The sequence below is a fragment of the Phyllobates terribilis genome, unplaced genomic scaffold, assembly GCF_046119375.1.
Source record: "Phyllobates terribilis strain yellow unplaced genomic scaffold, ASM4611937v1 Scaffold_10__3_contigs__length_209671492, whole genome shotgun sequence".
NCBI classification, from domain to species: Eukaryota; Metazoa; Chordata; class Amphibia; order Anura; family Dendrobatidae; genus Phyllobates; species Phyllobates terribilis.
Genome location: NW_027362770.1, coordinates 177,897,110 through 177,911,533, shown reverse-complemented (window position 1 = coordinate 177,911,533; position 14,424 = coordinate 177,897,110).

Sequence of the window (14,424 nt, the reverse complement as noted above, 5' to 3'; positions counted from 1 at the left end):
TGCGGAACCTCATAATTCAACTCAGCTGCTGCAAAATCTCATAATACATCTCAGCTGCTGCAGAACCTCATAATGCACCTCAGCTGCTGCAGAACCTCATAATGCACCTCAGCTGCTGTGGAACCTCATAATGCACCTCAGCTGCTGCGGAACCTGATCATATACCTCAGCTGCTGCAGAACCTCATATTACACCTCGGCTGCTGCAGAACCTCATAATGCACCTTGGCTGCTGCGGAACCTCATAATACACCTCGGCTGCTGCGGAACCTCATAATACACCTCAGCTGCTGCAGAGCATCATAATACACCTCAGCTGCTGCAGAACCTTATAATGCACCTCAGCTGCTGCAGAACCTCATAATACAACTCAGCTGCTGCGGAACCTCATAATTCAACTCAGCTGCTGCACTACCTCATAATGGACCTCGGCTGCTGCGGAACCTCATAATACACCTCGGCTGCTGCGGAACCTCATAATACACCTCAGCTGCTGCAGAACCTCATAATGCACCTCAGCTGCTGCAGAACCTCATAATACAACTCAGCTGCTGCGGAACCTCATAACTCAATTCAGCTGCTGCGGAACCTCATAATACACCTCAGCTGCTGCGGAACCTCATAATACACCTCAGCTGCTGCGGAACCTCATAATGCACCTCAGCTGCTGCAGAACCTCATAATTCAACTCAGCTGCTGCGGAACCTCATAATGCACCTCAGCTGCTGCAGAGCATCATAATACACCTCAGCTGCTGCAGAACCTCATAATGCACCTCGGCTGCTGCAGAACCTCATAATGCACCTCGGCTGCTGCGGAACCTCATAATACACCTCGTCTGCTGCGGAACCTCATAATGCACCTCAGCTGCTGCAGAACCTCATAATGCACCTCAGCTGCTGCAGAACCCCATAGTGCACCTCAGCTGCTGCAGAACCTCATAATACACTTCAGCTGCTGCAGAGCCTCATAATGCACCTCAGCTGCTGCAGAACCTCATAATGCACCTCAGCTGCTGCAGAACCTCATAATGCACCTCAGCTGCTGCAGAACCTTATAATACACTTCAGCTGCTGCAGAGCCTCATAATACACCTCAGCTGCTGCACAACCTCATCATACACCTCAGCTGCTGCAGAACCTCATAATACACCTCAGCTGCTACAGAACCTCACAATACACCTCAGCTGCTGCACAACCTCATCATACACCTCAGCTGCTGCAGAGCCTCATAATACACCTCAGCTGCTGTAGAACCTCATAATACACCTTAGCGGCTGCAGAACCTCATAATGCCCCTCAGCTGCTGCGGATCCTCATAATACACCTCGGCTGCTGCAGAACCTCATCATACACCTCAGCTGCTGTAGAACCTCATAATACACCTCGGCTGCTGCGGAACCTCATAATACACCTCGGCTGCTGCGGAACCTCATAATACACCTCGGCTGCTGCGGAGCCTCATATTGCACCTTGGCTGCTGCGGAGCCTCATAATGCACTTTGTTTGCTGCGGAACCTCATAATACACTTCAGCTGCTGCAGAACCTCATAATACACCTCAGCTGCTGCAGAGCATCATAATACACCTCAGCTGCTGCAGAACATCATAATGCACCTCAGCTGCTGCAGAACCTCATAATACAACTCAGCTGCTGCGGAACCTCATATTTCAACTCAGCTGCTGCGAAACCTCATAATACACCTCGGCTGCTGCAGAACCTCATAATACACCTCAGCTGCTGCGGAACCTCATAATACACCTCAGCTGCTGCGGAACCTCATAATGCACCTCAGCTGCTGCAGAACCTCATAATTCAACTCAGCTGCTGCGGAACCTCATAATGCACCTCAGCTGCTGCAGAGCATCATAATACACCTCAGCTGCTGCAGAACCTCATAATGCACCTCAGCTGCTGCAGAACCTCATAATACAACTCAGCTGCTGCGGAACATTATAATGCACCTCGGCTGCTGCAGAGCATCATAATACACCTCAGCTGCTGCAGAACCTCATAATGCACCTCAGCTGCTGCAGAACCTCATAATACAACTCAGCTGCTGCGGAACCTTATAATTCAAATCAGCTGCTGCGGAACCTCAACCTCATAATGCACCTCAGCTGCTGCGGAACCTCATAATGCACGTCGGCTGCTGCGGAACCTCATAATACACCTCGGCTGCTGCGGAACCTCATAATGCACCTCGGCTGCTGCGGAACCTCATAATACACCTCGTCTGCTGCGGAACCTCATAATGCACCTCAGCTGCTGCAGAACCTCATAATGCACCTCAGCTGCTGTGGAACCTCATAATACACCTCAGCTGCTGCAGAACCTCATAATACACTTCAGCTGCTGCAGAGCCTCATAATGCACCTCAGCTGCTGCAGAACCTCATAATGCACCTCAGCTGCTGCAGAACCTCATAATGCACCTCAGCTGCTGCAGAACCTCATAATACACTTCAGCTGCTGCAGAGCCTCATAATACACCTCGGCTGCTGCAGAACCTCATAATGCTCCTCAGCTGCTGCGGAACCTCATAATACACCTCAGCTGCTACAGAACCTCATAATACACCTCAGCTGCTGCACAACCTCATCATACACCTCAGCTGCTGCAGAGCCTCATAATACACCTCAGCTGCTGTAGAACCTCATAATACACCACAGCTGCTGCAGAACCTCATAATGCCCCTCAGCTGCTGCGGATCCTCATAATACACCTCGGCTGCTGCAGAACCTCATAATACACCTCGGCTGCTGCAGAACCTGATCATACACCTCAGCTGCTGTAGAACCTCATAATACACCTCGGCTGCTGCGGAACCTCATAATACACCTCGGCTGCTGCGGAACCTCATAATACACCTCGGCTGCTGCGGAGCCTCATAATGCACCTCGTTTGCTGCGGAACCTCATAATACACCTCAGCTGCTGCAGACCCTCATAATACACCTCAGCTGCTGCAGAACATCATAATACAAACCTCAGCTGCTGCAGAACATCATAATACAAACCTCAGCTGCTGCAGAACCTCATAATACATACCTCAGCTGCTGCAGAACCTCATCATATACCTCAGCTGCTGCAGAGCCTCATAATACACCTCAGCTGCTGCAGACCCTCATAATACACCTCAGCTGCTGCAGAACCTCATAATACAAACCTCAGCTGCTGCAGAACATCATAATACATACCTCAGCTGCTGCAGAACCTCATCATATACCTCAGCTGCTGCAGAGCCTCATAATGCACCTCAGCTGCTGCAGAACCCCATAATGCACCTCAGCAGCTGCAGAACCTCATAATACACTTCAGCTGCTGCAGAGCCTCATAATGCACCTCAGCTGCTGCAGAACTTCATAATGCACCTCAGCTGCTGCAGAACCTCATAATGCACCTCAGCTGCTGCAGATCCTCATAATACACCTCAGCTGCTGCACAACCTCATCATACACCTCAGCTGCTGCACAACCTCATAATACACCTCAGCTGCTACAGAACCTCACAATACACCTCAGCTGCTGCACAACCTCATAATACACCTCAGCAACTGCAGAACCTCATAATACACCTCAGCTGCTACAGAACCTCATAATACACCTCAGCTGCTACAGAACCTCACAATACACCTCAGCTGCTGCACAACCTCATCATACACCTCAGCTGCTACAGAACCTCACAATACACCTCAGCTGCTGCACAACCTCATCATACACCTCAGCTGCTGCAGAGCCTCATAATACACATCAGCTGCTGCAGAGCCTCATAATGCACCTCAGCTGCTGCAGAACCTCATAATGCACCTCAGCTGCTGCAGAACCTCATAATGCACCTCAGCTGCTGCAGATCCTCATAATACACCTCAGCTGCTGCACAACCTCATCATACACCTCAGCTGCTGCACAACCTCATAATACACCTCAGCTGCTACAGAACCTCACAATACACCTCAGCTGCTGCACAACCTCATCATACACCTCAGCTGCTGCAGAGCCTCATAATACACATCAGCTGCTGTAGAACCTCATAATACACCTTAGCGGCTGCAGAACCTCATAATGCCCCTCAGCTGCTGCGGATCCTCATAATACACCTCGGCTGCTGCAGAACCTCATCATACACCTCAGCTGCTGTAGAACCTCATAATACACCTCGGCTGCTGCGGAACCTCATAATACACCTCGGCTGCTGCGGAGCCTCATATTGCACCTTGGCTGCTGCGGAGCCTCATAATGCACTTCGTTTGCTGCGGAACCTCATAATACACTTCAGCTGCTGCAGAACCTCATAATACACCTCAGCTGCTGCAGAACCTCATAATACAAACCTCAGCTGCTGCAGAACATCATAATATAAACCTCAGCTGCTGCAGAACCTCATAATACATACCTCAGCTGCTGCAGAAGCTCATCATATACCTCAGCTGCTGCAGAGCCTCATAATGCACCTCAGCTGCTGCAGAACCTCATAATGCACCTCAGCTGCTGCAGAACATCATAATACACCTCAGCTGCTGCAGAGCCTCATAATACACCTCAGCTGCTGCAGAACCTCATAATGCACCTCAGCTGCTGCAGAACCTCATAATACACCTCAGCTGCTGCAGAACCTCATAATACACCTCAGCTGCTGCAGAATCTCATCATACACCTCAGCTGCTGCAGAACCTCATCATACACCTCAGCTGCTGCAGAACCTCATAATGCACCTCGGCTGCTGCAGAACCTCATAATGCACCTCAGCTGCTGCAGAACCTCATCATACACCTCAGCTGCTGCAGAACATCATAATACACCTCAGCTGCTGCGGAACCTCATCATACACCTCAGCTGCTGCAGAACCTCATAATACACCTCAGCTGCTGCAGAACCTCATCATACACCTCAGCAACTGCAGAACCTCATAATACACCTCAGCTGCTGCAGAACCTCATAATACACCTCAGCTGCTGCAGAACCTCATAATACACCTCAGCTGCTGCAGAACTTCATAATACACCTCAGCTGCTGCAGAACCTCATAATACACCTCAGCTGCTGCAGAACTTCATAACACACCTCAGCTGCTGCAGAACCTCATAATACACCTCAGCTGCTGCAGAGCCTCATAATACACCTCAGCTGCTGCAGAACCTCATAATACACCTCAGCTGCTGCAGAACTTCATAACACACCTCAGCTGCTGCAGAACCTCATAATACACCTCAGCTGCTGCAGAACCTCATAATACACCTCAGCTGCTGCAGAACTTCATCATACACCTCAGCTGCTTCAGAATCTCATAATACACCTCAGCTGCTGCAGAACCTCATAATACACCTCAGCTGCTGCAGAACCTCATAATACACCTCAGCAACTGCAGAACCTCATAATACACCTCAGCTGCTGCAGAACCTCATAATACACCTCAGCTGCTGCAGAGCCTCATAATACACCTCAGCTTCTGCAGAACCTCATAATACACCTCAGCTGCTGCAGAACCTCATAATACACCTCAGCTGCTGCAGAACCTCATGATACACCTCAGCTGCTGCAGAACCTCATGATACACCTCAGCTGCTGCAGAACCTCATGATACACCTCAGCTGCTGCAGAACCTCATGATACACCTCAGCTTCTGCAGAACCTCATGATACACCTCAGCTGCTGCAGAACCTCATGATACACCTCAGCTTCTGCAGAACCTCATAATACACCTCAGCTGCTGCAGAACCTCATAATACACCTCAGCTGCTGCAGAACCTCATGATACACCTCAGCTGCTGCAGAACCTCATGATACACCTCAGCTGCTGCAGAACCTCATGATACACCTCAGCTGCTGCAGAACCTCATAATACACCTCAGCTGCTGCAGAACCTCATAATACACCTCAGGTGCTGCAGAACTATTAACTGTCATAGAGGTGTGTCCTGCACTTGTGGGCGTGGCTCCAGAAATTATTCTTAAAGGGACGTTCTCAACTAGAACTTTTTTGTCATCAAAATTTTGCAAATTTGAAGTTTACAAAATATTTTTTTTAATATTATGTGAAAGTGCCCCCCCCTACAGCGATACAGTAATGGAACATTCCATACACCATAATATGGATGATTTACAATCCGGGAAGCTCCAAATACCGAGAGGAGGGGTCAGATACAGAGGTAATTGATGGCTGAATAGAGACAGGGGCGTAAATAAATAATGGCGGCTTTGTAAGGTAATTGAACTGCAGCTCAGTGTGAATAACGGACTGTGAAATCGGATGAGACCGCGGACGTGACAGGTGGGAGGAGCCATATTCTGATACATATATACCGTGTATATATATATATATATATATATATATATATATATATATATATATATATATATATACAGGACTGGAGATAACCGGCAGCATCTGAACATTATTTTTTTTTTACCCACAAACGAGGCGCCATCTGTGATTACAGCCAAAACGGCCCTGAATGGCGGTATTAATTATTAACGGCCTCATTAGGAGATGGCACGGAGGGTTAATCTATTATTCACTCCATGGCGGCGTCAGATGTCAGCGAGACTATGAATGAGCGAAAAAGGGGAAAGCGACCACCTGGCAAAGGGATCCTTTTTTTGGGGGGCGGGGGGGGGGGGGGGGGGGGATATGATATTTAAAATATTAAATTGCATCTTTGGCTTAATAAGTGCTGACACCTAGTGGTGTCATGAAAGTATTACAAGAACAAATTTAATTTTTTTTTATTATTTTTTTTTCCATTATTTTAAAATTACTTTTAGGATCACGACTATTAAAAGGGGATTTTTGGCTACGTAATTTTTTTTTTTTTTTAGCTATACAGGATCTGCATCTGGTAAAACTGCAAACCTTTATGGAAAGTAGTAATCATCCAGCTTTTCCAGATTCCTGAATGAGGCAGCGATTTCCCCAATACCACCAAAAAGGAGGTCAATTTAACATTCTGGATGTCCTAATGGGAGCCATATTGCTTGTCCAGGAAAATAAATATTTTGGTAACTTGACAGACGGGGGCGACTTGAAGAATTATTTTTTTTATTGGGGATTTTGCTTTTTTTTTTTTGAGATTCACAAGAGACACAAATCTCCATGATAAAGTCTGCGCTATACAAGCATCAGTCTGTGCAGATTAGAAGGGTAGATGTCGCCATCTGGTGGTCAATATTAAAAATGCAGCTGAGAATAATTTCTAGGAAAACTTTGCCTTTTATCTGATCTCATGTAAAAAAAAAAAAAAAAAAAGGATCCAAAATCTCACAATAGGAACTAGGTGCACAAAGTTTAGCAAATGTTTAAAAACATTTTCAATATCTGCGCTTGCTGTCACTTGATGGAATTTTTGTTTTTCTTACTTTGTCACAGCTGAGGGTTTGTTACAATTGCATCCACTCTGGACAGTCCTCTGAGAAATAAATGTGTCAACCAGCATCCTTTTTTTGCCTCCATATTGCTGTTATAACATATAGTTGACACCAGGGGGTGCCGGGGGTTGCAGTGGGGTCGGAGCAGCTCAATGTAGGCGGAGCTGCTGTTTGATTGACAGCTCATGTTCTGTCCAGTAGAGTGCGGAGGAGAAGACCCCTTCATGACCTTGCAATTTTATGTTTTTTGCTCCCCTTCTTCCCAGAGCCATAACTTTTTTATTTTTCCACCAATATGGCCGTATGAGGCTTTATTTTTCTGCAGGACCAGTTGTACTTTTGAGCGACACCATTGGTTTTACCATATCTTGTGCTGGAAAACGGGAAAAAATTCAAAGTGCGTTGAAATTGCAAAAAAATGCAATTCCACAATTGTTTTTTTTTAGTTTTTTATTTACCACGTTCACTATACGGTAAAACTGACCGGCCATTATGATTCTCCAGGTCATTGCGAGTTCGCAGACACCAAACATGGATAGGTTCTTTTTTTTATTTAAGTGATGAAAAAACGGAAAAATATTTGTAAGAAAAATAATTTGCTTATGTCGCCATTTCCGAGACCCTTAGCGTCTCCATTTTTTGGGGATCTGGAGTCGGGTGAGGGCTTATTTTTTTGACAGTGGCATTTAACTAGTTAACAGCCGTGAGTGGATCAGCTGCGGTTGTGATGACACGTGACCCAGGCGCCCAATCAGCGCTGGCGTCACTGGCCCCGCCTCCTGTCCGGGCGGCAGCTGATCTCTGACTTCCTCTTCCTGATCACTTTGTATGAAGATGGGGGACAGGGACGCCAGCGCTGATTGGGCGCCGGGGTCACGTGTCATCACAACCACATGGGGGTCCCAGGACCGTGAGTGCTGACATTCCTGGAGCGGAGCCGGCACAAGAGGTATTTTAATTTTACCGGGGCCAAACATTTAGATCAAAAAGGGCTTGTCCTAGTAGTGAACAACTCCTTTAAAGTTAGGATTAGGGTCAGGGCTAGGCGTTAGTATTAGGGTCAGCATTAGGGTCAGGGCTAGGCGTTAGTATTAGGGTCAGCATTAGGGTCAGGGCTAGGCGTTAGTATTAGGGTCAGCATTAGGGTCAGGGCTAGGCGTTAGTATTAGGGTCAGCATTAGGGTCAGGGCTAGGCGTTAGTATTAGGATTAGCATTAGGGTCAGGGCTAGGCGTTAGTATTAGGGTCAGCATTAGGGTCAGGGCTAGGCGTTAGTATTAGGGTCAGCATTAGGGTCAGGGCTAGGCGTTAGTATTAGGGTCAGCATTAGGGTCAGGGCTAGGCGTTAGTATTAGGGTCAGCATTAGGGTCAGGGCTAGGCGTTAGTATTAGGGTTAGCATTAGGGTCAGGGCTAGGCGTTAGTATTAGGGTCAGCATTAGGGTCAGGGCTAGGCGTTAGTATTAGGGTCAGCATTAGGGTCAGGGCTAGGCGTTAGTATTAGGGTCAGCATTAGGGTCAGGGCTAGGCGTTAGTATTAGGGTCAGCATTAGGGTCAGGGCTAGGCGTTAGTATTAGGGTCAGCATTAGGGTCAGGGCTAGGCGTTAGTATTAGGATTAGCATTAGGGTCAGGGCTAGGCGTTAGTATTAGGGTCAGCATTAGGGTCAGGGCTAGGCGTTAGTATTAGGGTTAGTATTAGGGTCAGGGCTAGGCGTTAGTATTAGGGTCAGCATTAGGGTCAGGGCTAGGCGTTAGTATTAGGGTCAGCATTAGGGTCAGGGCTAGGCGTTAGTATTAGGGTCAGCATTAGGGTCAGGGCTAGGCGTTAGTATTAGGGTCAGCATTAGGGTCAGGGCTAGGCGTTAGTATTAGGGTCAGCATTAGGGTCAGGGCTAGGCGTTAGTATTAGGGTCAGCATTAGGGTCAGGGCTAGGCGTTAGTATTAGGATTAGCATTAGGGTCAGGGCTAGGCGTTAGTATTAGGGTCAGCATTAGGGTCAGGGCTAGGCGTTAGTATTAGGGTCAGCATTAGGGTCAGGGCTAGGCGTTAGTATTAGGGTCAGCATTAGGGTCAGGGCTAGGCGTTAGTATTAGGGTCAGCATTAGGGTCAGGGCTAGGCGTTAGTATTAGGATTAGCATTAGGGTCAGGGCTAGGCGTTAGTATTAGGGTCAGCATAGGGTCAGGGCTAGGCGTTAGTATTAGGGTTAGTATTAGGGTCAGGGCTAGGCGTTAGTATTAGGGTCAGCATTAGGGTCAGGGCTAGGCGTTAGTATTAGGGTCAGCATTAGGGTCAGGGCTAGGCCTTAGTATTAGGGTTAGCATTAGGGTCAGGGCTAGGCGTTAGTATTAGGGTTAGCATTAGGGTCAGGGCTAGGCGTTAGTATTAGGATTAGCATTAGGGTCAGGGCTAGGCGTTAGTATTAGGGTCAGCATTAGGGTCAGGGCTAGGCGTTAGTATTAGGGTTAGTATTAGGGTCAGGGCTAGGCGTTAGTATTAGGGTTAGCATTAGGGTCAGGGCTAGGCGTTAGTATTAGGGTTAGCATTAGCGTCAGGGCTAGGCGTTAGTATTAGGGTTAGCATTAGGGTCAGGGCTAGGCGTTAGTATTAGGGTCAGCATTAGGGTCAGGGCTAGGCGTTAGTATTAGGGTCAGCATTAGGGTCAGGGCTAGGCGTTAGTATTAGGGTCAGCATTAGGGTCAGGGCTAGGCGTTAGTATTAGGGTTAGCATTAGGGTCAGGGCTAGGCGTTAGTATTAGGGTTAGCATTAGGGTCAGGGCTAGGCGTTAGTATTAGGGTTAATATTAGGGTCAGGGCTAGGCGTTAGTATTAGGGTTAGCATTAGGGTCAGGGCTAGGCGTTAGTATTAGGGTCAGCATTAGGGTCAGGGCTAGGCGTTAGTATTAGGGTTAGCATTAGGGTCAGGGCTAGGCGTTAGTATTAGGGTCAGCATTAGGGTCAGGGCTAGGCGTTAGTATTAGGGTCAGCATTAGGGTCAGGGCTAGGCGTTAGTATTAGGGTCAGCATTAGGGTCAGGGCTAGGCGTTAGTATTAGGGTCAGCATTAGGGTCAGGGCTAGGCGTTAGTATTAGGGTCAGCATTAGGGTCAGGGCTAGGCGTTAGTATTAGGATTAGCATTAGGGTCAGGGCTAGGCGTTAGTATTAGGGTCAGCATTAGGGTCAGGGCTAGGCGTTAGTATTAGGGTCAGCATTAGGGTCAGGGCTAGGCGTTAGTATTAGGGTCAGCATTAGGGTCAGGGCTAGGCGTTAGTATTAGGGTCAGCATTAGGGTCAGGGCTAGGCGTTAGTATTAGGGTTAGCATTAGGGTCAGGGCTAGGCGTTAGTATTAGGGTCAGCATTAGGGTCAGGGCTAGGCGTTAGTATTAGGGTCAGCATTAGGGTCAGGGCTAGGCGTTAGTATTAGGGTCAGCATTAGGGTCAGGGCTAGGCGTTAGTATTAGGGTCAGCATTAGGGTCAGGGCTAGGCGTTAGTATTAGGGTCAGCATTAGGGTCAGGGCTAGGCGTTAGTATTAGGATTAGCATTAGGGTCAGGGCTAGGCGTTAGTATTAGGGTCAGCATTAGGGTCAGGGCTAGGCGTTAGTATTAGGGTTAGTATTAGGGTCAGGGCTAGGCGTTAGTATTAGGGTCAGCATTAGGGTCAGGGCTAGGCGTTAGTATTAGGGTCAGCATTAGGGTCAGGGCTAGGCGTTAGTATTAGGGTCAGCATTAGGGTCAGGGCTAGGCGTTAGTATTAGGGTCAGCATTAGGGTCAGGGCTAGGCGTTAGTATTAGGGTCAGCATTAGGGTCAGGGCTAGGCGTTAGTATTAGGGTCAGCATTAGGGTCAGGGCTAGGCGTTAGTATTAGGATTAGCATTAGGGTCAGGGCTAGGCGTTAGTATTAGGGTCAGCATTAGGGTCAGGGCTAGGCGTTAGTATTAGGGTCAGCATTAGGGTCAGGGCTAGGCGTTAGTATTAGGGTCAGCATTAGGGTCAGGGCTAGGCGTTAGTATTAGGGTCAGCATTAGGGTCAGGGCTAGGCGTTAGTATTAGGATTAGCATTAGGGTCAGGGCTAGGCGTTAGTATTAGGGTCAGCATTAGGGTCAGGGCTAGGCGTTAGTATTAGGGTTAGTATTAGGGTCAGGGCTAGGCGTTAGTATTAGGGTCAGCATTAGGGTCAGGGCTAGGCGTTAGTATTAGGGTCAGCATTAGGGTCAGGGCTAGGCCTTAGTATTAGGGTTAGCATTAGGGTCAGGGCTAGGCGTTAGTATTAGGGTTAGCATTAGGGTCAGGGCTAGGCGTTAGTATTAGGATTAGCATTAGGGTCAGGGCTAGGCGTTAGTATTAGGGTCAGCATTAGGGTCAGGGCTAGGCGTTAGTATTAGGGTTAGTATTAGGGTCAGGGCTAGGCGTTAGTATTAGGGTTAGCATTAGGGTCAGGGCTAGGCGTTAGTATTAGGGTTAGCATTAGCGTCAGGGCTAGGCGTTAGTATTAGGGTTAGCATTAGGGTCAGGGCTAGGCGTTAGTATTAGGGTCAGCATTAGGGTCAGGGCTAGGCGTTAGTATTAGGGTCAGCATTAGGGTCAGGGCTAGGCGTTAGTATTAGGGTCAGCATTAGGGTCAGGGCTAGGCGTTAGTATTAGGGTTAGCATTAGGGTCAGGGCTAGGCGTTAGTATTAGGGTTAGCATTAGGGTCAGGGCTAGGCGTTAGTATTAGGGTTAGCATTAGGGTCAGGGCTAGGCGTTAGTATTAGGGTCAGCATTAGGGTCAGGGCTAGGCGTTAGTATTAGGGTTAGCATTAGGGTCAGGGCTAGGCGTTAGTATTAGGGTTAGCATTAGGGTCAGGGCTAGGCGTTAGTATTAGGGTTAGCATTAGGGTCAGGGCTAGGCGTTAGTATTAGGGTTAGCATTAGGGTCAGGGCTAGGCGTTAGTATTAGGGTCAGCATTAGGGTCAGGGCTTGGCGTTAGTATTAGGGTTAGCATTAGGGTCAGGGCTAGGCGTTAGTATTAGGGTCAGCATTAGGGTCAGGGCTAGGCGTTAGTATTAGGGTCAGCATTAGGGTCAGGGCTAGGCGTTAGTATTAGGGTCAGCATTAGGGTCAGGGCTAGGCGTTAGTATTAGGGTCAGCATTAGGGTCAGGGCTAGGCGTTAGTATTAGGGTTAGCATTAGGGTCAGGGCTAGGCGTTAGTATTAGGGTCAGCATTAGGGTCAGGGCTAGGCGTTAGTATTAGGGTTAGCATTAAGGTCAGGGCTAGGCGTTAGTATTAGGGTTAGCATTAGGGTCAGGGCTAGGCGTTAGTATTAGGGTCAGCATTAGGGTCAGGGCTAGGCGTTAGTATTAGGGTTAGTATTAGGGTCAGGGCTAGGCGTTAGTATTAGGGTCAGCATTAGGGTCAGGGCTAGGCGTTAGTATTAGGATTAGCATTAGGGTCAGGGCTAGGCGTTAGTATTAGGGTCAGCATTAGGGTCAGGGCTAGGCGTTAGTATTAGGGTTAGTATTAGGGTCAGGGCTAGGCGTTAGTATTAGGGTCAGCATTAGGGTCAGGGCTAGGCGTTAGTATTAGGATTAGCATTAGGGTCAGGGCTAGGCGTTAGTATTAGGGTCAGCATTAGGGTCAGGGCTAGGCGTTAGTATTAGGGTCAGCATTAGGGTCAGGGCTAGGCGTTAGTATTAGGGTTAGCATTAGGGTCAGGGCTAGGCGTTAGTATTAGGGTTAGCATTAGGGTCAGGGCTAGGCGTTAGTATTAGGGTTAGCATTAGGGTCAGGGCTAGGCGTTAGTATTAGGGTCAGCATTAGGGTCAGGGCTAGGCGTTAGTATTAGGGTTAGTATTAGGGTCAGGGCTAGGCGTTAGTATTAGGGTCAGCATTAGGGTCAGGGCTAGGCGTTAGTATTAGGGTTAGCATTAGGGTCAGGGCTAGGCGTTAGTATTAGGGTTAGCATTAGGGTCAGGGCTAGGCGTTAGTATTAGGGTTAGTATTAGGGTCAGGGCTAGGCGTTAGTATTAGGGTCAGCATTAGGGTCAGGGCTAGGCGTTAGTATTAGGGTTAGCATTAGGGTCAGGGCTAGGCGTTAGTATTAGGGTCAGCATTAGGGTCAGGGCTAGGCGTTAGTATTAGGGTCAGCATTAGGGTCAGGGCTAGGCGTTAGTATTAGGGTTAGCATTAGGGTCAGGGCTAGGCGTTAGTATTAGGGTCAGCATTAGGGTCAGGGCTAGGCGTTAGTATTAGGGTCAGCATTAGGGTCAGGGCTAGGCGTTAGTATTAGGGTTAGCATTAGGGTCAGGGCTAGGCGTTAGTATTAGGGTTAGCATTAGGGTCAGGGCTAGGCGTTAGTATTAGGGTCAGCATTAGGGTCAGGGCTAGGCGTTAGTATTAGGGTTAGCATTAGGGTCAGGGCTAGGCGTTAGTATTAGGGTCAGCATTAGGGTCAGGGCTAGGCGTTAGTATTAGGGTTAGCATTAGGGTCAGGGCTAGGCGTTAGTATTAGGGTTAGCATTAGGGTCAGGGCTAGGCGTTAGTATTAGGGTCAGCATTAGGGTCAGGGCTAGGCGTTAGTATTAGGGTTAGCATTAGGGTCAGGGCTAGGCGTTAGTATTAGGGTCAGCATTAGGGTCAGGGCTAGGCGTTAGTATTAGGGTCAGCATTAGGGTCAGGGCTAGGCGTTAGTATTAGGGTCAGCATTAGGGTCAGGGCTAGGCGTTAGTATTAGGGTCAGCATTAGGGTCAGGGCTAGGCGTTAGTATTAGGGTTCAGCATTAGGGTCAGGGCTAGGCGTTAGTATTAGGGTTAGCATTAGGGTCAGGGCTAGGCGTTAGTATTAGGGTTAGCATTAGGGTCAGGGCTAGGCGTTAGTATTAGGGTTAGCATTAGGGTCAGGGCTAGGCGTTAGTATTAAGGGTCAGCATTAGGGTCAGGGCTAGGCGTTAGTATTAGGGTTAGCATTAGGGTCAGGGCTAGGCGCTTAATATTAAGGTCAGCATTAGGGTCAGGGCTAGGCGTTAGTATTAGGGTTAGCATTAGGGTCAGGGCTAGGCGTTAGTATTAGGGTTAGCATTA